This window comes from Carcharodon carcharias, chromosome 7 (genome assembly GCF_017639515.1).
Source record: "Carcharodon carcharias isolate sCarCar2 chromosome 7, sCarCar2.pri, whole genome shotgun sequence".
NCBI classification, from domain to species: domain Eukaryota; kingdom Metazoa; phylum Chordata; class Chondrichthyes; order Lamniformes; family Lamnidae; genus Carcharodon; species Carcharodon carcharias.
The window spans coordinates 129,693,520-129,714,320 of NC_054473.1; the positions used below are offsets into that span (position 1 = coordinate 129,693,520).

Consider the following 20,801-nt stretch of genomic DNA (forward strand, 5'->3'; position numbering starts at 1 on the left):
CAGCTCAGTGGATGCATGTAGCTACCTGAGAAACCAGTTTAGAAATCCCCATGACCTTTTACCAGATACTTGCGCTGATTTTATCAACTTGCTCTGTTTCTTTTGATCACACAAATTGAGTCCAAATTCAGCATACTCAGTAATTGCGCACTTATGTTTAATTTATAGAATAGTTTTCCAAATGTGCATTAGGCTCCATCTTTCTGATCCAGCATTACTGGCTTCTCCACATCCATCTCTCCTAACATCATGGTTTAAACATTTGGTTAAATTCTCTGACCCCTCCTTTATTCCTAGCCTAATATAAGCACCTTGGTTATTTCCCAAACAGCCAATAGTTTTGGCTCCTGTTAATTGATTTAGTTCCTAATATCATTGTTACTCATGTTCAAACCATTTTGATTGTTTATCGGACTTTTTGTAAACATTTTGAACAAACCATGAAAGCATGCCCCATGAGATTTCAGCAGTGCTTTGTTTACAGTGGTCTGATCATTTCTTGAGACTTGTGCTCCATTTCTCTTTACCTTGGCAATTGATGCCAGATGATGTTACAACACTCTTGTTTTTACGCTCTCACCCAAGTCTCCTTCCTGCTACACCTTGTTTAACGTTACACCCTTCCCTGTATAATCGTAGTGGCTATTTTTAGCATTGATAGGCATAGCTTACATTTTTTGGGTATAAAGTGCCAATTCCATTTATCTGCCCAGTTAGTAAGTGCCTATATATCTTTAAATGATGCCTATCTCTAAAGTCTAGACACTTTAATAACCCTATTGCCTAAAGATATTGAACAGTAATGAATACTGTGCACAGCTGTGCTCCCTATGCTGGTCCCTGGGGAATACCACCAGTTGCAGCTTTTTGTACTATATTTCCTGTTTTCTAAACAATTAATGGCAGAATCAATAATTCCAATTAAGATTCTGTTTAAGGTCAGTTTTGCTAAATAACCTTATCAGAAGCTTTCTGAACATCCACTTATATAAAGTATGCTGCTACTTTGTTGTAATTAGGGCTTTGACAAAGGATGTGAAGTCTGTGAGATTGCACACCTATATTCTAGACCCCCTTTGCAACCAATTCCCATGCCTCATTAAAGTTTGAGTGCAATGTCCATGCTATATTATATTCAATCAAACTTAGAAGTAATGCCCAGCAACTCAACTTAGACCACGTCTTTGACTATTAATTGTGTATTTTGAGCAACATAGCACCAGAGTGAAGTACTGGAGTTTGAGTCCATTGTTCATATTGAGAGCAACTTGAAATGAATTAAGATCATTCCAAGCAGTATTTTGCCTTAAGTGTGTTTTTATCCCCTCTTTCCATTATATTGGTACCAATATAGTAAATGAACAAAGTGACAGCACCATGTACTCATTTCAAAGAATAGCAGTAAACCTTTTTGACATAATCTGCCATTCATGATTGACTTATTGGCCTGGTCTATTTTGTTTATCCTTAACAGTCCATACCTTCAATTAACAATCACAATGGACATGATGTCTTGTAATCTCTTATGGAAAACTCAGGAAAAGTTAGCAAGTATTCAATGTAACTGTCTTTCTTTTTGCTCTCCTCTTCTGAAGAAGTTGATTCTTTCAGAAATATGTTTCCAGAGGAGTCAGTAACTTCCTGGTACATTTTTCTAAGCAGTCGTGCTTCATTTTTGAACCTGGAAAACGAGCATCAGCAGGTTATTTGATAAGGGACTATGTTGTATATATAGGAACCCTGGTGGATATTCCACAGCCCAACACGGGTACTGATGTTCATTGAAGAATCTCAAGTAAACTTGTTATTTTGAAATTAACTTGCTTAGCAATAACCAGAAACTGAATTTTCAATCTTTCAGTTTGAATTGCATTGGGTATCATAACTAATAGGCCATCAAGGAGCAAAAATCATTTAAAATAATCACTTTGCAAATTTTACATAGTTTATTGTTCATCTTCAAGCACTGATGTTCCTGATTTCACAATTACATTGGGTCAGAAAATAGGAGTGAAGGCAAGATCATCATACAAGTCTCTTGTTTCAGCTGCTTAATATTTAGTGTTATCTGAAGCCTTTTGATCCATATACAGTGCAGGTTTTACACCACCATGAGAATGGTATTCTTATGACACCAGTATTAAGCTTCCAACATAAACCCACTGAACTTTTTGACTGTTATGAGATCTGGCTTTGGCGTGATTCCTCTTTCCGAGGGATTTCATTATGGAGTACATGTAAACCATTGTAAGTTGTGCACTTGCTTTATATTGCCGAACAATTCTCTGGTAGTATTGGGAAATGTGCTGCTAAATGACATAACATAGTTTATAAGTAAAGAAATTCAGAGGTTTGGTGTCTTGCTATCTTGGATGCAAATCATCTACTACCAGGAAACTGCTGTCCAAAAGGGTGGGATTTATCTGTGCTGTAAATGAGGTTTTGAATTTGAACATGGTTTTGTAGCTTGTATTATTTATTGTCCAGTCAGTTTCTTGCCTATATCTGTGCCTGTGTTCTTCCCTCGGTTTTCCTTCCCCCACCCTTTGTTTTGCAAGTAAAACACTTGGTTGATTTTGGTTAGTTGAAAAAATTTCTGTATATCACTGGGATGTAATGATGTATGAAGGTAATGTGTGCTTGAGTAGTTAACAAAGCAAGAACATAATGTGCTCCTGCAGTGACATTGTTGGCTGTATGGGTGGTTACACTAGTTGTGTGCAAAGGGGGAAGGAATTCTCTCCTGCCTGGACTTGATCCAAGATTTATGCCTGTTTTTTTCAAGTGTAGGATTGAATTGGATTTTGGGACAGTTTTGTTCAAGGCAACTTGCACATGTTAGTTCCTGGCTTCTAAAATACCCTAAAAAAATTGCCTCGGGAAGGCTGACGAGTACTGAGCTTGATCCTATCTTAAGCCTACATCTGCATACTACTTCCAGTAAAGATAAATGGATTATGACAAAAGAGCTTGTCATAACACCCACAGTGCATGAAACAATTAAAAAAAAACCATGAGCAGGATTGGTTGGACCAGCGCAAGATTGGATGCAATTGAGTTGCAACCAAAGCCACTTGTGTGTGATTTCCATGACCCTTTACACTTTTTCAAGATTCCATCTGTCCAAATAAGACTTTATCTCCAAACTGACCATACCTCAAGGATGAAGTTGCTAGATTTTGCTGATTGTGCTAGTTCAGGAAGGCTCTTCAAATGATCATTTTCTTAGGTGCACAGACACTAGCAGGCAAATTTCAAAAGTTTTTTAAAACATCAAAATATTGTTACAGACTGGAGGGGGTCAGTTCAAACTGCCATGACTTTTCCTCTTATGCCTGTCTGTAAACGGAGGGTGTTTTGCATTTTCTTTAGAATAGGCAGTGGCGTATTTCCCAACTCCTCAGCTTTTGTGTGATCCAATTTCTACTAATAATCCTACAGCAAACTTGAGTTAGGATTAACTCAGAAGGTTAGTTTATTGCACACATTCAAAAAAACTGTGAAAATGAGTGTCAGCATCTTCACACACCACATTCATACAGTAAAGGGAGGGAAGGAAAATGGAGGTTATATGGTACAAGGACCACAGAAAAAATGAATATTGGTTCACGTGAGTTTGACTCTGGAATCAAAGTCCAATGAGGAATTCTTCTGCAGAGGTCAGCTGGCTGAAGACCGATGGTGTGAGATTTGCTTCCGATGGTGTTGATTTCACAAGATGAAGTAGACACGCAGAGATTGAATCAGTTCTGTAGGCAATAGTACAAAATCTTGCCAGCAGAGTCAGGCTAGATGGGGGCCAGTTGTCCGATCTGGCCAGAGCTTTCTTTGTGGCTTGCCAGCCGGATGTTAAAATAGCAGACTGGAGTATGTAGCTCAGAGAGCCATATCTTGGGTCATGTGAACACACTTCTCTACAATGACTTCAAAGGATGTTTATCCAGTGTCTGGAAATTGGCTTTGTGCCTGGACTGTTAACGTCTCAGCCATTATGGGTTGAAAGAGGTGCTATTTGTTGAGCGTCTGGTGTTTGGGAAGTCAGTGTCTCCGTAGACTCACCAATTCCGCCACCAGGCTTGCCTTATCAAATGCAAATGGCCTTTGTGTAGCTCTCTTTGAAGTTGGTCTGTGCAGTTCCAGGTGATCTGTTGGAAGCTTCTCAGACATAATGAGATGTGACATTTCCAAAACTCAGAAGTGAATTCTTTTGTTCTGGTGACTCATGGAGGGTCAGCCATCTTTATTGCCTTCATTCAGCAGAAAAGTCCAATGTAATAATAAATAGCAATAAAGATAAAGTTTAAAAAATAGTGTTGGGTTTTGTTCCGTAACAATATATTTAACTTACTAAAAAACTGACAAGTGTACAACAAAGACAACATTCAGTCATTCAGTATAGCATTTTAAGTCGGTTTTGGTGATTTTTAAATCATATTTCTGAGGTGGAGAACTAGACATCGTGATTAAAAATGCTTATTTTTGGTGAAAAGCCCATTATCACTATTAATAAAACCACAGGTTACCACTCTTAAATACATCAAGAAATATTTTTAATGAAAAGAGCAAAAGAAACAACTATGTTTTATTAACTGCCCGATTTCCTTAGTTCATAGAAGATTTTACATTTATGATTATGCAAATGAATTTAAACAAGGACTTGAACTGTAACCCAATGAGCACAATTTCAAGTATATTTTATCCCTAATTTCCCAGTTGCACCCAAAGCAGAAACTACATCTTGTGTTTAAATATTCAATGCATAGCATAACAATAGCTGAAGCATACATAAGAGAGGCAGATTTGACATTATAATGTGAGAAGAAATTTGGTCTGCCAGATTAAAGATTTATTTATGTACATATCTCCAAAATCAACAACAAGTGGAGTCGGTCAGTATGGCACAGAAGATGGCATTCAGCCCATCGAGTCCATGCTGGCTCACTGTAGAGCAATGCAGTCAATCCCATTCCCCTGCTCTATCCCCATAGCCCTGCAAGTTTATTTCTCAAATGCCATTCTAATTTCCTTTTGAAATCATTGATCATCTCCACTTTCTCCACCCTCATAGCCAGCAAGTTCTATGTCATAACTGCTTCCTTCACTAAAAATGTCCTTCCTCGCAGCCCCTTTGCATCTCTTGCCCAATACCTGTATTTATTAAGCTTTTTCTACTAGCATTCTACACCATGGAGGGAGGTGGGGGTAGAGGCACACCTCAAGGGAACTTGTCAGAAAGAAGCGGTAGTGCACCATACAAGTATGTTAAAACAGGTGCATAATTGTGATATGCACTCAAAAATCTAGTGTTTTCACTTTTCCAGGTGGGAGCCAAATTTTCTTAATTTGCCTGCTTGGGTCATTCAGTTCATATGGTACTAAAGTGTTTTATTCTTGAAACTGCAATACTGAGGAATTTTAAAAAGAACTAAATTTAAGTTTCTCTATTTCCTTTTGCCCTTCCCATCACCTCAAAGAAAAAGCCATTTGTAATTGATTTTAAACATATGTTTAGTTTAACATGGATTGTAGAATGTTGAAATAACATTTTCATTTGGATTTTTAGGCATTTACACATCACTTTAAATACAGATATTTTACATTGAATATGTTGGCAAGTAGTTTTATAATCTGAACAATCAAATTTTATTTGAATTTCTAAGACAAAGCAGTTGTTTGTGGAGAGCTCAGGTACAATTAAGTTTCTCTTGTCTAATTAACAGCTGGTGTTTATCAGATCTGAACTCTAACAGTTGCTATGATTTAAACTTGACGTTGAAATAAGGAATTTAATTGAATCTTATTAGAGATGAAAGGATAAGAAGAAATTTTAATCCCGGGGGCACTTTTTCTCATTAGTCAAATATTTATTAAATTTGCTATTTTACCATTGTCTTGCAAATATTCACCATTATTTTTTAAATTTGTCTCTTTCCTCAGCTCCTGAGAACCACCTCAATTCATTTTGTATTTAGTTTCCAGGTCAGAGTCCATTGGACAACTATTTAAGTGTAACTGTATTAGTATTTCATAACTTCTAGTAATATAGCACCCAGTCATCCTTTGTGAATGGTATAGCCTTAAAAGACATACACAAAATAAACAGGAAGTTGCTAAGAATACTAACCAACTTCTTCAATATTTTTCTGTTTGTTTTTGATGAGTGTTAGACCATAGAACCATAGTAAATTTACAGTGCAGAAAGAGGCCATTCAACCCATCATGTCTGTGCTGGCAAGAAAAAGATGAAAAAGAAACGAGCCACTCATCTTAATCCCACTTTCCAGCACCTGGTCCATAGCCTTGCAGGTTACAGTGCCTCAGATGCAGATCAAAGTACCTTTTTAAATGGAAAAACTCAGCAGGTCTGGCAGCATTGGCGGAGAAGAGCAAAATTGACATTTCGCGTCCTCATGACCCTTCAACAGAACTGAAGGGTCATGAGGACTCGAAACAGCAACTTTGCTCTTCTCCGCTGATGCTGCCAGACCTGCTGAGTTTTTCCAGGTATTTCTGTTTTTGTTTTGGATTTCCAGTATCCACGGTTTTTTGTTTTTATACCTTTTTAAATGAGTTGGTTGTTTCAGCCTCAACCACTGATTTAGGCAGTAAATCCCAGACACCCACCACCCTCTCCGTGAAAAAGTTTTTCCTCATGTCCCCTCTAATCCTTCCACCAATCACCTTAAATCTATGCTGCCTGGTAATTGACCCCTCAGCTATGGGAAACAAGTCTTTACTGTCTACCGTATGTAGGCCCTTGTAATTTTGTACACCTCAATGAGGTCACCCCTTAGCTCCTCTGTTCTAAGGAAAGCAACCCTCACCCATCCAATCTTTCCTCGTAGCTGCAATTTTCAAGCCCTGGCAACATTCTTGTAAATCTTCTCTGTACACTCTCCAGAGTAATTATGTCATCCAGTAATGTAGTGACCAGAACTGTGTACACAATTCCAGCTTTGGCCTAACAAGCGTTTTATTCAGTACATCATTACATCCCTACTTTTGTATTCTATGCCTCGTCCATTAAAGGAAAGCATTCCATATGCTTTGTTTACCACCATATCCACCTGTCCTGCCACCTTCAGGGACTTGTGCACATGCACTCCAAGGTCTCTCACTTCTTCAACCCCTTTCAATATCCTCCCGTTTATTGAGTATTCTCTTGTTTTGTTTGCCCTCCCCAAATGCATTACCTCACACTTCTCTGGATTGAACTCCATTTGCCACTCTTCTGTCCAATCAACCAAACTATTGATATCGTTCTAAAGACAGCCAGCTACCCTCTTCACTATCAACTACACGGCCAATTTTTGTGTCATCTGCAAAATTCCCAATCATACCTCTCACATTTATGTCCAAATCATTAATATGTACAACAAACAGCAAGAGCCCCCATAACGATCCCTGTGGAACACCACTGAAAACCGTTTTCCGTTCGCAAATCATCTATCGACCATTACCCTTTGTTTCCTGTCGCTGAGCCAATTTTGGATCCAACTTGCCACCTTCCCTTGTATTCCAAGGGATCTCACTTTTCTGACCAGTCTGTCATGTGGGACCTTGTCAAATGCCTTAGTAAAATCCACATAGACCATATCCACTGTACTGCCCTCATCAATCCTCCTCATTGCTTCCTCAAAAAAAATCTAAGTTAATGAGACATGATTTTTTTCCCAACAAAACCATGCTGGCTACCGCTGATCAACCCATGCCTTTCTAAGTGACAGTTTATCCTGTCTTTCAGAATTGTCAGAATTGATTCCAATAATTTGCCCGCCACTGAAGTCAGACTGGCGGGTCGATAATTTTCTGGCCTATCCTTTACACCCTTTTTAAATAATAGTGCAACATTTGCAGACCTCCAATCCTCTTTTAACTCATAGTTGACTATTTAGAGCACTAAATGTGGTTATGTTTATCATGCAGTTATTTGGGTCTTTGCTGCTTTTGATTTTTATCCAGAGGACAAGAGGCAAAAAGAAAAGAAATTCAAGACGTGGGCGGTATTGGTAAGATTGCATTTATTGCTCATCCTTAGTTGTCCTGAGACGGTTGTGGGGCCGTCTTGAACCACAGCAGTTCTTGTGGTGATGGTGTTCACAAAGTAAAGTTCAGTCAGGAATGCCAAAATATTGAGCCAGCAGTGCCAAAGGAATGGCAATATATGTCCAGATTAGGATAGTGTATGACTTGAGGGAGGGTTAGAGGTGATGATGACATGGCAATGCATCTACCAGCAAAACTGACAAAAGCAGCAACAGGGAAAATGCTGTTACAGTGACGTTGCTGCAATGCATCCTGTAATATATATTGTAGCCATGGTCTGCTGGTGAGGGAAAGGTGTATATTGAATCCAGTGGCAGGGATGCCAGTCAATTGAGCTGCTTTTACCCTAGATCCTAGATGGTGATGCACCTTGAGTGTTGCAGCTTTACCCATCCAGAGGAGAAGGAAGTATCCATCACATTCTTGACCCTTGTAGTTGAATAGACTTTGATTGTAAAGGTGGTCAGCCATTCATTGCAGAGTACCCTGCCTCTGCTCTTGAAGCCATTGCGGTGATGTAGCTGGTCCACTTCAGCCTTTGGCCCATGGTGACTGGGAAATAAATCAGTCCTTGGGTAATTACACAGCAAAATAGAAAGCGTGAAAAAATGAATCGGGAGCTACAGCTACTAGCATGATTTTCCCTTCAAGTACAGCTGAATTGAACAGCCCAGAAATTTATTGAAATATTGACCAATAACATTCATGTGGTGTTGATAATGGTGTAGAGGTAGACGATCAGCCATGATCTGTTTGAATGGTGGAGTAGGCTTGACAGACCGAATAGCCTACTCCTGCTCCTTTGTTCCTATAATGACACTTTCCAGGCCTGTCACTTGCTACAGTATGTCAAAAGGAAAACCATCCATACAAATTATAATAGTTGAAGACTATTGCTGATGCCATGTGCTGAGCAAGCTGTAGGATTCCTATCCTATTTTCCACAAGCTGCTGCCCTCCCCATTGCTGTTGAATCCTTAAGAATAAGCCAAGTGGTTCCCTGAACAGAGGAAGAAATGCTCCAGGGAAACAGCAGCCAAGAAACTGCCTTAATTGCATCTTCTCAGCTAAACGTAATGCAGGTTGACTTCGAAAAGAAGTGGAGAGACAAAATGAGAAATAATTTTAAAGAAAGCAAAAATGTGGGTACAAGCCTGGAGTAAAAACCAACAATTTTCTTGTTAGAGGCTCACGAGAGGAATACTTCTCTTGCACAAAATTTCAAATTTTCGAATTCTAACCCAATGTATTGGATAAGTAAGCTTAATGCACAGCATTATTGGTGTGTAAACCTTCTAGCAGTTTGAGGCAAGGGAGAGATGCTATGCAAGAAACAGCAACTCGCTGTCAACTTCCTTGAGTTTTAAGAAATCTTCTACACTGGAGCAATAAATATGAATTACACTGCAGAGGGGACTGTTACTTAATAGTATAAAGACTATTTAAGGATGATATTTATGTTCTTGCAATGTCATTTGACCCTTCCGGCCCAGAAAGGGAACAATTAAAGCTCTGGGGTCTCATTCTGGCATGTAGTAAATTGATCTTAAAGATTTTAAAAATAAATGCAATTTTCCATTGCCTCCCCCTGCCCCTTAATCCCATTCTTTCTTTCTCTCTGTTTATTTATCCTCAAATCTCATTGGTTAAGGAGATAGAATGCCTCCATGCTCTTAAGTTCGCAATTTGCAGCACAATTTTTTTCAGCTGAATGGGAAGAATATGTCTAACTAATGGGTGTCACTCGTGCAAATTCTTGGCCAGTGTTTCTTACTCCATTTTCAGTCCCTGAAACTCTTACCAACATCCATCAATAATCATTTCATGTGATGTTCTGTGCATTGTTGTCTTATTTTAATCTCTGTTCCCATTACCTAACCTTTTAAAGCTTTTCCACCCAGTAATCATTTAAACTGAAATAGAGAATAATTGAAATCTGAGATGCAATATTTATCCCTTCCCTTCAACTGTGCATCTCAGCATGACCTGTCAGCAAGTTCCTTCCTCGCAACCACAGTGATTTCCCCCCGCCTCCCCCCCCACCCCTGCAATTCAGTATTCCAGCCCTGCATCCTCTTTGTTTCTTCTTATAACAGGGTAATGTAAACCTGAGTCAAAACATTGCCTCCCTTGTACTGATGTTAATGGGCTTGTTCTTTCTCTCCCACTGCACCTTTGCTGCTAGAGTCACAGCTCTGAGTTCATCTGCTTGCAGGGAAATTGCAAAGGACAAGGTAATCTGCCAGTGTTTATCTTTTGTGCCTTCTCTGGAGTACAGGGATCTGAGCAAGGTCAAACTGCATCTCTCTACCTCTTAGTAAATATTTTGGAGCTTCCACACTCCAGCTGTTGCATAAGAGGGTTGATTAGAGCAGGATGTTTGTTTGAGTACAGCTTAGTACACTGCATGCTGGAGCAATGGTCAGTTTGCTAGTTGAGCTGGGACAGAAAAATCACATTATTCTCATCCATTTTCTTAGAGTAAACATTTGTCCTTGTAGTTTGTTTTCTGCTTTAGTTTTAGTATTGAGAAATGTGGCTATTGGCTGGTGTGGACACTGAATAATTGTTGGAATTCTGGGACCTGTCTCTGTAGGTATTCCCATGCCGAGGGCTGTAATTGAATATATTTATGATTGATTATTATTACTAACCTTCAACATCTCTGTAATTGTGTGGATTCAAGATATTTTGTTACCCATGCAATACAATCTCTTAAGTGACTGAATTTGACGGATGGAAATCTACAGCTGATTGGTTATCTCATCACTTTCGAAAATGGCACAGTGGAACATCCTTTTGTTACAGGATAGGAATTGAATTGACGACCCATTGGGATACTGAACAAACAGTACCCCCTAGACCAAGATTTAGTGTTAAGAAGGTTTGAAATTTGGTTATTTAACTGCATCAGAAGAAAAAGCTGTTCATGTGTAGGGGCACCTGGAGGATTGTAGGGATGACCTCTGAGATAGAAGAGGGGTTGGGAAAAAAAATTAAGTGTCCAGAGGGAGAAAAGCAGCATTCAGCCCCTATCCAGGGAATTTACACATAGCATTTGATAGATATCGTAGAAGATATTTGTCTTAGCTATGTTGAGCATCACACATGATTATAGTCCCCAATATGGCAGATTTCAAAATAAATTCCCTGCTTGTTTAAGGGGATAAATACCCCATTTGGAAAAATATAACTCCAACTTGCCTTTATTAAAGAGACCTTGGGAGCAGCAATCATGCTGGAAATCAATTTCTCGCTACTGGAATATGCAAAACTGTTGAGGCTGCTAATAGAGCCAAATCATGGCCATCCTGCCCTTGTCAAAGAACAAAGGCATGGCAGTCTTAATTAACACACAGTATCCCTTCACTCTGGAGACTACCATCTCATAAGAGACAGCTGTTCCATTCTACACAAATCAGGGAAAAGATTACAGCATCAAAACCTCAGAATAGCGACATTGCCACGTTCCCCATAACAGTTGCCCTGGCCCTAAATGGATGGGGATCTCAATTGCATTCTGAACCCACAAGCCAGGCTTACAAAGTATCATGGAAAAGCGACCATTGCAACCAAAGATCATTGAAAATAACTTGTGGATTGCCTTGGCCTTCTGGATACTTAGTGATCCTTACACCTCACAGGGAGAGGATTCACGCTATATTCAAATCCATGAGAATTATCTTAGATTAGATTAATTATTTGTGAATAAACTGTCATTGTCTAGAGTCCATGGTTGTAAAATAGGACTTGCTGTTCTCTTGAAGCAAGCTAAACTCCAGCTTTCTTCGATATCCACATCACTGGCACCAGGAATCATCATCTATTGACAACCCAATATTTACAATGTGCCTATCAACTTGCTCTGTGTGTCAGTGAGTTGAAGGATTTGCAGCCAAGAACCAATAAATATTCTGAAACCAAAGAGGTCTTGAGTGCAGAATAACAGATCAAGTGACTTAAAAAGTATGGAGGTAAGATAGCCCAGAAAGGGATTTGGACTGTAGGATAACAAAATGATCTGTTTGCATGGGTGCACCAAAACAGCATTATGAATGAGCTGAAAAGCCCAGAAATTCTCTGCTCAGGCTGCCTTAAACCACATTAGCAGAATTTCTTCAACGTTGGGGTAGGCACCCATTCTCACCCTCTCTCTTGCTGGAGAGAATGCCTGCTGCTTGAACTGTTCCAAGATGTTTTCCTTATATTTTGTAATAGAGGACAAACTCAATGATGGAATCCCCCATTCCTTAGTGATGTCCACTTCTGCTTTGCACCAGAGTTTTTCACTTGCTTTATCAGCTTCATCTTCTCTCCATTTGACAACACTTAACTTTCTCACAGGTTTAGCCATACTTTCAGGCTTTGCACATCCTTTCATGGGGAGATCTCAACATTAAATGATGTCTTGCCCAGTGCTCCATGATTTCATGCTCTTGTGCAGTCTAACTCTGCACTGGTCGGCAAGGTCATATGATAAGCTTAGACAAGTTTGGCCAATCTGGAGTTACAAGTACAGAATTTCAGTTTATCAGGAGCACCATTCTATGGGATTTGCTCTTCTGTTGGCGTAACCAGAATTTCATACCATCCAAGTTTGACTCATTACAATTTTACTGCAGTAACTTTTAAAAGGGAATAGGATAAATGCTTGAAAGAAAACAAAACGCAGGGCTATGGGGGAGAAAAATGGGGACTAAGATTATTTGGTTAGCTTTATCAAAGAGCCAGCACAGGCACAATGGGCCAAATGGTTTCTTTCCTTCTGTGTTGTATCATTCTATGATTCTATGAAACATAGACCCAAAGGGAGTGATGTTGAAACTTGTAAATTATACCAAACTAGATGGACTTAATTTTTTTAGAATGTCAAAGCAAGCTGCAAAGGCATAGTGATATGATGAGGGTTCAGCTAAAAGGAAACAATGGTTGTCAGTAAATGTGAATTGATGCTCTTTTTAAACCAAAATGTAATTGTACTCTGAATTTAAGTAGACCCCGTGCTGTGGAAGAATAGAGGAATTTGAGATTCACAGGACGTTAAAGGCCGAACCTAGGGATAATAAGGACATTTTGAAAACCATTTATAGAATTCTTGGTTATCACACAAGGTATAGAACATAAAGACCAAGATATGCTGATGATCCTATTTAAAGCTTTAATAATACCTCTGTTCAAGTACTGGGTGGAGTATTGGGTTTCAATTTTACTCAATCAGTATGTTGGAGGAAGTGAGGATAAAAGAAAAGCTTTAAATATGGGAATTTTACATTTTAAAAAAAAAAGCTAGGAATATGTAACTGGTTCATCTAAGAAGTGAAAAGATGGAATTAACATTTCCAGAAGGTCCCCCTTCAGGACTATTCTGACAAAGGTCTGCACGTGAATGCCTTTTCAGATGTGATGTATCAGCTCGATTTCCAGTATTTTCTCTTTTGGTTCATGTTCCATGTGGTGGGTAAAATGGCTACTGCCCTAAAATCTTTATTGACAAAAGATGACATCAGAGGTAACATGACTATGACGAGCCACAGTGCAAAAAGACATTCCTCCAAACATGTCCCTTTACATAAAAAAACAAAGCAGATTGTACACACTATAATTTGCAGTTAGCCATATACATGGTCTATAAATAAAAGCATCATGAGCAAAGAACTGTTCATTCTAGTCTGCCCTATTTTCATTTGTCCCAGCACACACACATATTAAAGCATTCAAGCCCTCTAATGGTACATGTGTGGGTTGTTGCCTGTTTGACGGGTGTCTGCTGGTTTTTGGGTGACGTTGCCGCTCTGGGGAATGTTGCTGTGGTAATTGTTTCTACTGATTTGTTGCATTTGTTGGGAATTGGTTGACCTCTGAGACTGATGGCCATTTAGTTCTTTGTTCACTTAGTGAAATGAAATCTTCCCCGTCAGCTGTCTCCTGTGAAGGAGCGGCTTCTCTGGTTGCACGTATATGTCTACAGTTGCAACAAAATATCTGGTCATTCACTTTCGTCATGTACAATTGAGGTTACAACTGCTTTACACAAGTTCCAAGTTGCCATGTGGGCTGACTTTTTGAGTGCATTGAATGTTTGCACTCTGAACCACTCTCCAACTCAACTCTGGCAATGATTTGGCAGCTTTATCAAAGTGAAGTTTGACTTTGTCAGTTCACTTTGATTTTGTTACTCACTCGTGTTACTACTACTGACATTTTTTAGCTATCGAAAGAGCAGTCTGGGTACGAAGTGACATTAGTTGCTGGACTGGACTACTTTCCATGCCTTCAGTAGGTGTGTTTCTCCACTATAGGATCACCTTGTACACACCTGTGCTGGATCCACTTGATTTTTTGATTATCCCTTTGACAATTTTCATCATTGCCTCAGCCTTTCCATTTGCCTGGGGATGGGGTGGAGATGATGTCGACTGTGAAAGAGATAATCCATTCCAGTGAGAGTGAAGAGGTCTACTCCAAGTTCACCTGCGGTCTGTCTAGATGTCATGGAGCAGCTCCTTAGCTTGCTTGGCTTAATGTTCATTACAAGCACTGCACTGGCTGATGTGATCCTCAATCTCATTGCTCATGTTTGGATACTAGAGCACTTGTCTTGCCTTCCTAAAATAGACTCAATTCCTTGTTTGGATCCACTTCACCTCTTCTTCTCATCTCTTTAGGGATGGTGATTCTAATTCCTTTGTACAAGATGCCATATCTTGGGCGACCATTTTATCTCTGTCCAGTGCTCTCTCTCGAACGAAAGGTGTACCATTTATGGTTCCAGGCCAACCTTTCATCACTACTTTCTGTAGCACTTGGAGCGTTGCATCTCGTTGTGTGGTTTCCTTGATCTGAGCAAGACTCTTGTTTGTCACATCCAATGTCTCTGCTGGGTTGATGATTTCCAGAGCATGTTGTGCTGTTGGTTCTCATTGAACCTGGAAGATTTCACACTCTGCACTAGCATCATCAGCTTCCTTCAAAGGGAGTGCAGCTCTCGACAGTGTGTCAGCAATGTACATTTGCTTCTCTTGCTTATAACTCATTTCCAAATTATATCTCTGCAAATGAAGTAACACCCTTTGCAGATGCTATGGAGCAGATAGAAGCAATTTGAGAAAGATGCTTTTAAGTCAGACCCCATCATCACTTTCTTTCTGCCAAATGGCGACTGATTAAAATGCTCACAAGGAAAGACAACAGATAAGCACTCTTTCTTAATCTATGCATAGTGTTGTTCGGTTTGTGTTATAATGCTCAATGTAAATGAAACTGGTTATCCTTGTTGCACAAGGGTTTCACTGTTCACTGTTTCACTGGCATCACACTGCAGTTTGACTTTGTCGTTGACAACGTAGTACCTCAGCATTGGCATTGTTGTCACTTGCTGTTTGCTATGAGTGAAACTTGCTTCTATGCCCCAATGCCATTGAACACCCTTTGCAGTGTGCTTGCATAGAGGTTCATACTCTGGTGACAAATTGGGCAAAAACTTTGCTAGATAGTTCACAAACCCAACAAATCGTTGAGCTGCACTTCTGCTACACCTCACACCTTATCAGGATCAGGACAAAGTCCTTTCGCTGTCACTACATGACCTATGCACTTGACTTCAGCCATTTTCCATTACAGTTTTTTCTTCTTCAGCTTCGGGTTCATTTGGCAAGCTTTGTCTAGCAGTCTTTCTGGATTCTGATCATGGTCTGCGATGGCTCCTTCCATCATATCTCCACATGCATAGGATAGCAGAACATCCACAATCACTTGCACTTCTTCAAGATGGCTGTCTCATGCTGTTTGTATTGTCTCTTTTGGAGCAGTAAAAGTACTAAACAGCATACGCAACCATTTGTACCTCCCAAATGGCATCCAGAATGTAGTTAGGAAACTGCTGCTTTCTTCCAACTTCACTTGCCAGCATTCATCCTTTGCATGTAGGGAAGTACAGACCTTTGCCTTGGCAAGTTGTGGCAAAATTTCTTCAATGGTTGGAATAGGGTAGTGAGATCTCTTCAAAGCTTTATTGAGGTTCTTTGGATCTATGTACACTCAGCTTTCCAGGGTTTTTCACCAGGTCCATGCTGCTTATTCAGTCTATAGAACTTCTCACTTTTGTGGTTTATTCCCTTCATTTCAAGTTCCGCTATCTTGTCTTCCAGGCTGGACTTGAAGGCAGCTGGAACTCAGAAGATGCTGAATTGGTCTCATGTTCTCATCTACTTCAAGTAGATATCCAGGACCTATGAAAACATCTTTGTAATTTGTCAGGATCTGTTCAGTCAGTGGCTTGGTGCCATGCGAGATGCTGCAAATCATGGGGTTACCTGTCCAAGCTTTTGACTTGTTTCAGCTGAGTGGATTTTGCTTAGTGTCTACTATTTAGAACTGCAGCTCCTCTTTCTTCCCATTGCATTGGACTCTCGGCTTCGTTTGCTCTCTTGGGGTGAACGTTGTTCCATATATCTTCAGCTTTACCTTCAGTGGCTTTGGTTTTGGGCTACCATCTTGAGCAACTTCAAACAAGTCTGCGAAGCTTATGATGTTATACGTAGCACTGGGACACTTCACATTAACTTGATACTGACCTTCTGCAGTTGTCATTCCAACAGGCTCAAACCATTTTTTACCCTGCAACTTGATGGTGCCAACCTGTTCTATGGTGCAGAGTGATTCATCAGAATCATCACCTGACATCTCTCCAGCACCCATCTTTATAGGCTTGCTTTTCTTCTTTCCAGAAAAACACTTGCGTGCAGAGTGGTTCAGCTTCTTGCAGTTAGAGCACTACTTTCCCATGTGTGTGTTTCTTTTTCTTTCATGTGGCGGTCTCTGCAATATTTACATCCAGTTCTCTGTCCTTGATCTTTCTGCTGGCCCTTCTAGAAATTGTCATAGAGTTATACAGCATAGAAACAAGCCCTTCGTCCCATCGTGTCTATGCTGGCCGTAAAGCACCTATCTATTCTAATCCCATTTTCCAGTACTTGGCCTGTAGCGCTGTATGCTATGGCATTTCAAGTACTCATCTAAATAGTTATTAAATGTTGTGAGGGTTCCTGCCTCTACCCCCCCCCCCCCCCCCCCCCCAAACCACCACCACCACCACCTCAGGCAGTGTGTTCAGTTTCTGACCACCCACTGGATGAAAAGATTTTTCTTCAAATCCCATCTCAACCTCCTGCCCCTTACCTTTAAATCTCTGCCCCCTGGCTATTGACACCTGCACTAAGGGGAAATGTCTCTTCCTATCTATGCCCCTCGTAATTTTGTATACTTCCATCAGGTCCCCCCCTCAACCTTCTCTACTCTAGGGAAAACAACCATAGCCTATCCAGTCTTTCTTCATAGCTCCAGCCCAGGCAACATTCTGGTGAATCTCCTCTGCACCCTCTCCAGTGCAATCACATCCTTCCTATAGTGTGGTGACCAGAACTGCATAGTACTCCAGCTGTGGCCTAACTAGCGTTTTATACAGCCCCGACATAACCACCCTGCTCTTATTTTCAGTGCCTTGGCTAATAAAGGCAAGTATCCCATATGCCTTCTTAACCACCTTATCTACCTATGCTGCTGCCCTGGGGACCTATAGACATGTACACCAAGGTCCCTCTGATCCTCTGTACTTCCTAGGGTCCTACCATTCATTGTGTATTCCCTTGCCATGTTAGTCCTCCAAAAATGCATCACCTCACAGTTCTCAGGATTGAATTCCATTTACCACTGCTCTGCTCATCTTACCAACCCATCTATATTGTCCTGTAATCTAAGACTTTTCTCCTCACTATTTACGACACTACCAATTTTTGTTTCATCCACAGACTTACTGATTATACCTCCTATATTCACATCTAAATCATTAATATACACCTTCCTTTTCTGCCCTGACTTGTGCTTGAAAGGCCTGGACTTTCAGCACTGCAAAGCCTCATCAATTCTCCCATCAGTGTTCTTCAGTTAATGATTAACCACATCAGAACTTCAGCACATGTTAATAGCTTTCTTGAGAGTGAGTTTCTCCTCTCTCAGCAGCGTGCTGTTATGGTGGGACCTCTTGTTGCTAAGACAATTCCATCTCTGTTCAGATCACGTTCTAGTTGCCCAAAGGGTTTCAAGGTTCAGCTAGACATCTCCATGCTGTCACATACTGACCAATATTCTCCCTATCTCCTGAGCTCCAATGCTAAGCACATACAGCGCTCATAAATAACATTAGTAGAGTGTTCAAAGTGGACCTTCAAGGCCTTAAATGTCACAATCCTGGCTTTTCTGCTTCTCAGTAAGGCATAGGGTGCAATTTAGCTTGTAGCACTCTTTCCCCAGCATTAGTAAGAATGGCTACTCTGATTTGTTCAGGTTTCTTGTTCAACTCTGTGACAATTCTGCCATTGAGACTGGAAGAATTTCCAATTCCATCTCAAATCCCCCTTCATCTCAATAGGAACAAATACTGAAATATTCAAAGTTATGCTGACCACTCAGTAGTCGATTATCCTGTACAAGGTTGCAAACTGAAATTTGATTGCATGGTATTCGATCACTGTGTATTTCTGTTTCACTCAAATCTGTTGCACCTGAAAATGGCATAGCTTTAGCTTCCCCTTGTGTGAATGTTAATTTGTTGCACATCATGGATTGAGCTCTGCATAGGATGTACTGTTTGTATACTTCTGAGTTATGCATTCATGCTTTAGGTGTGGTGAGCCAAAGTGTTCTTCTCTAAGGTTTGACTTCACTGTGCATTTCAACAGCACACTATTTCAACAGCATACTGACATAGATTCCTTCAGTACAACATGCTATTCAGCCCCATGACAGAATTTCCTGTAGTTCCTTATGATTTTACATTCCTTCAAGTATTGCAAGTATGTAGAGACTGAAGTTAAATCCTTTTGCGGTTGGATTTCTTACTGTTGATTCAGGATGACAGGACAACAGGACCAGATGCAGATTTAATTCTGTTCTTGTGCCTTTACTTGATTATTTCCCTAGCTGCTGAAAACGTTTGTGCAAGGATACATGAATTGATCATCTATCACCATGGAGCGAACTATATTGGGTGAAATGGAATGACCCACTACAGACAGCCTAACAAGTGGAGTCTACAAATGTACTGTTTAACTTTCCTGCTCTTCCCAGCACCCTCACCACCTCCCTAAATTGTGTTTAATTTGTCTGTCAAGCCCACATATAATGAAAATAACCAACAAAAACAAGTATTCCAACCCAATAAAGTTGGGTTTATTTCCCTTTATACTCTGTTTACAGGTGTTAAAGCGGGTGGAGGAGCTGGGAGTGTATGTGCACAAATTGAAGGCGGCAGGGCAGGGAAGAAAATGATAAATAAGGTGCGCAGACAGAGCACAAAAGCAAGGAGGTTATGGTGAACCTTTTATAAGACAGTGGTTTGGCCTCCACTGGAGTATAGTATCCAATTCTTGGCACCATACTTTAGGAAGGATGTGAAGGCATTAGCAAGGGTGCAGAAAAAAACTAATGAGAATAGTTTCAGGGATGAGGAATTTCAGTTACTTTGACAGATTGGGGAAACTGTGGCATCTGCCCTTGAAGAGAAGGTTGAGTCTGGACAGAGTAGATAGAGAGAAACTATTCCCATTGGCAAAAGTTTTGGGCCCTAGAGGACACTGATTTATGTTTATTGGCAAAAAAAAACAAAGATGACACAACGAAAATCTTTTACATAGTGAGTGGTTCGGATTTGGACTGCACTGCTTAAGACTGGAGGAGGCAGATTCAGTTGCAGCTTTCAAAAGGGAATTGGATAATAATCTGATTAGGGGAACGGCAAGTGAAGTGGGACTAGCTGAGTTGATCTGGCAAAGAGCCAGCATGGACATGATGGACCGAATGACCACCACCTGTGCTGAAACCATTCTATGATTCTCAAACTGTTTGTTTCAAATAACCTTAAAAGTGAACAGCTTTCAGTCACATAGCAACCTGGCATAGATGCATAATTGCAAACTATTGTTTCATTGTTCTATTGGACCTCATTACTGTGTGTGTGTGTGCACATGCGTGCATATATTTTTCTCCCTGCCCCTCAGCTCTTAGAATTTCAGATGGGAAAGTTTGGGCTGTGAGCATCTTAGCTGTTGCTATTTATGTTCCTCCATGCACTGATGTGAAAATGCCACGTTGCCAATGGGTACAAAAACATGGAAGCATTCCACTCTTGAACATTTGTCTTTTTCTGCAAGGAATGTTATTTCGATCTGTGACACTTAGCCTAATAAGCCTTTGGCTTGGGAACAGCTAAAATTTGATGTTAGCAAATGTAGGGAAAAGCACCCGTGTCGTACAAATCTGTGACCAATTGGGTGTGATATTGGAGTAGTTTGACCCGCATATGTTCATATTTGTCATTATACTACTTGGAATGACCTTCACTTGGTGGGGTAAGATTTCATATGCCTTCAGAGTTTCACCAAATTTGTCCCAGGCAGGCAATTTGACTGTAGAGTTTGACTAATCCTGATCCTGTCTTCACACAGTGTACTTTAAAGAAAATATCACTTTTTCCAAGATTACTGTGGGCTACTATGAAGTGTGTGCCTCTGTGTGTAATTTAATTAGACTGAAGACAGTCAGACTACAAACTTAAATTATCAAAGGATTAGGTGTAAAGCAAGCAATTTTGAAGTGGAGGTGGGTGAGCTTAAATGGGATACCAGTAAATACATCATGAATAGGAATTTTCATTAGGAGATAAAAGAGTGAATTTTTGGCGATTGAAGTTCAAAGAAGAA

The 20,801-nt window shown here is 40.2% G+C and overlaps 1 protein-coding gene across 4 annotated transcripts in view; it reads left to right on the plus strand.

Moving 5' to 3' along the window:
- The window catches only part of ranbp10 (RAN binding protein 10), a 129,003-nt gene that overhangs the window by 50,278 nt on the left and 57,924 nt on the right, over nt 1–20,801 (plus strand). The gene's annotated exons all lie outside the window — the stretch shown is intronic.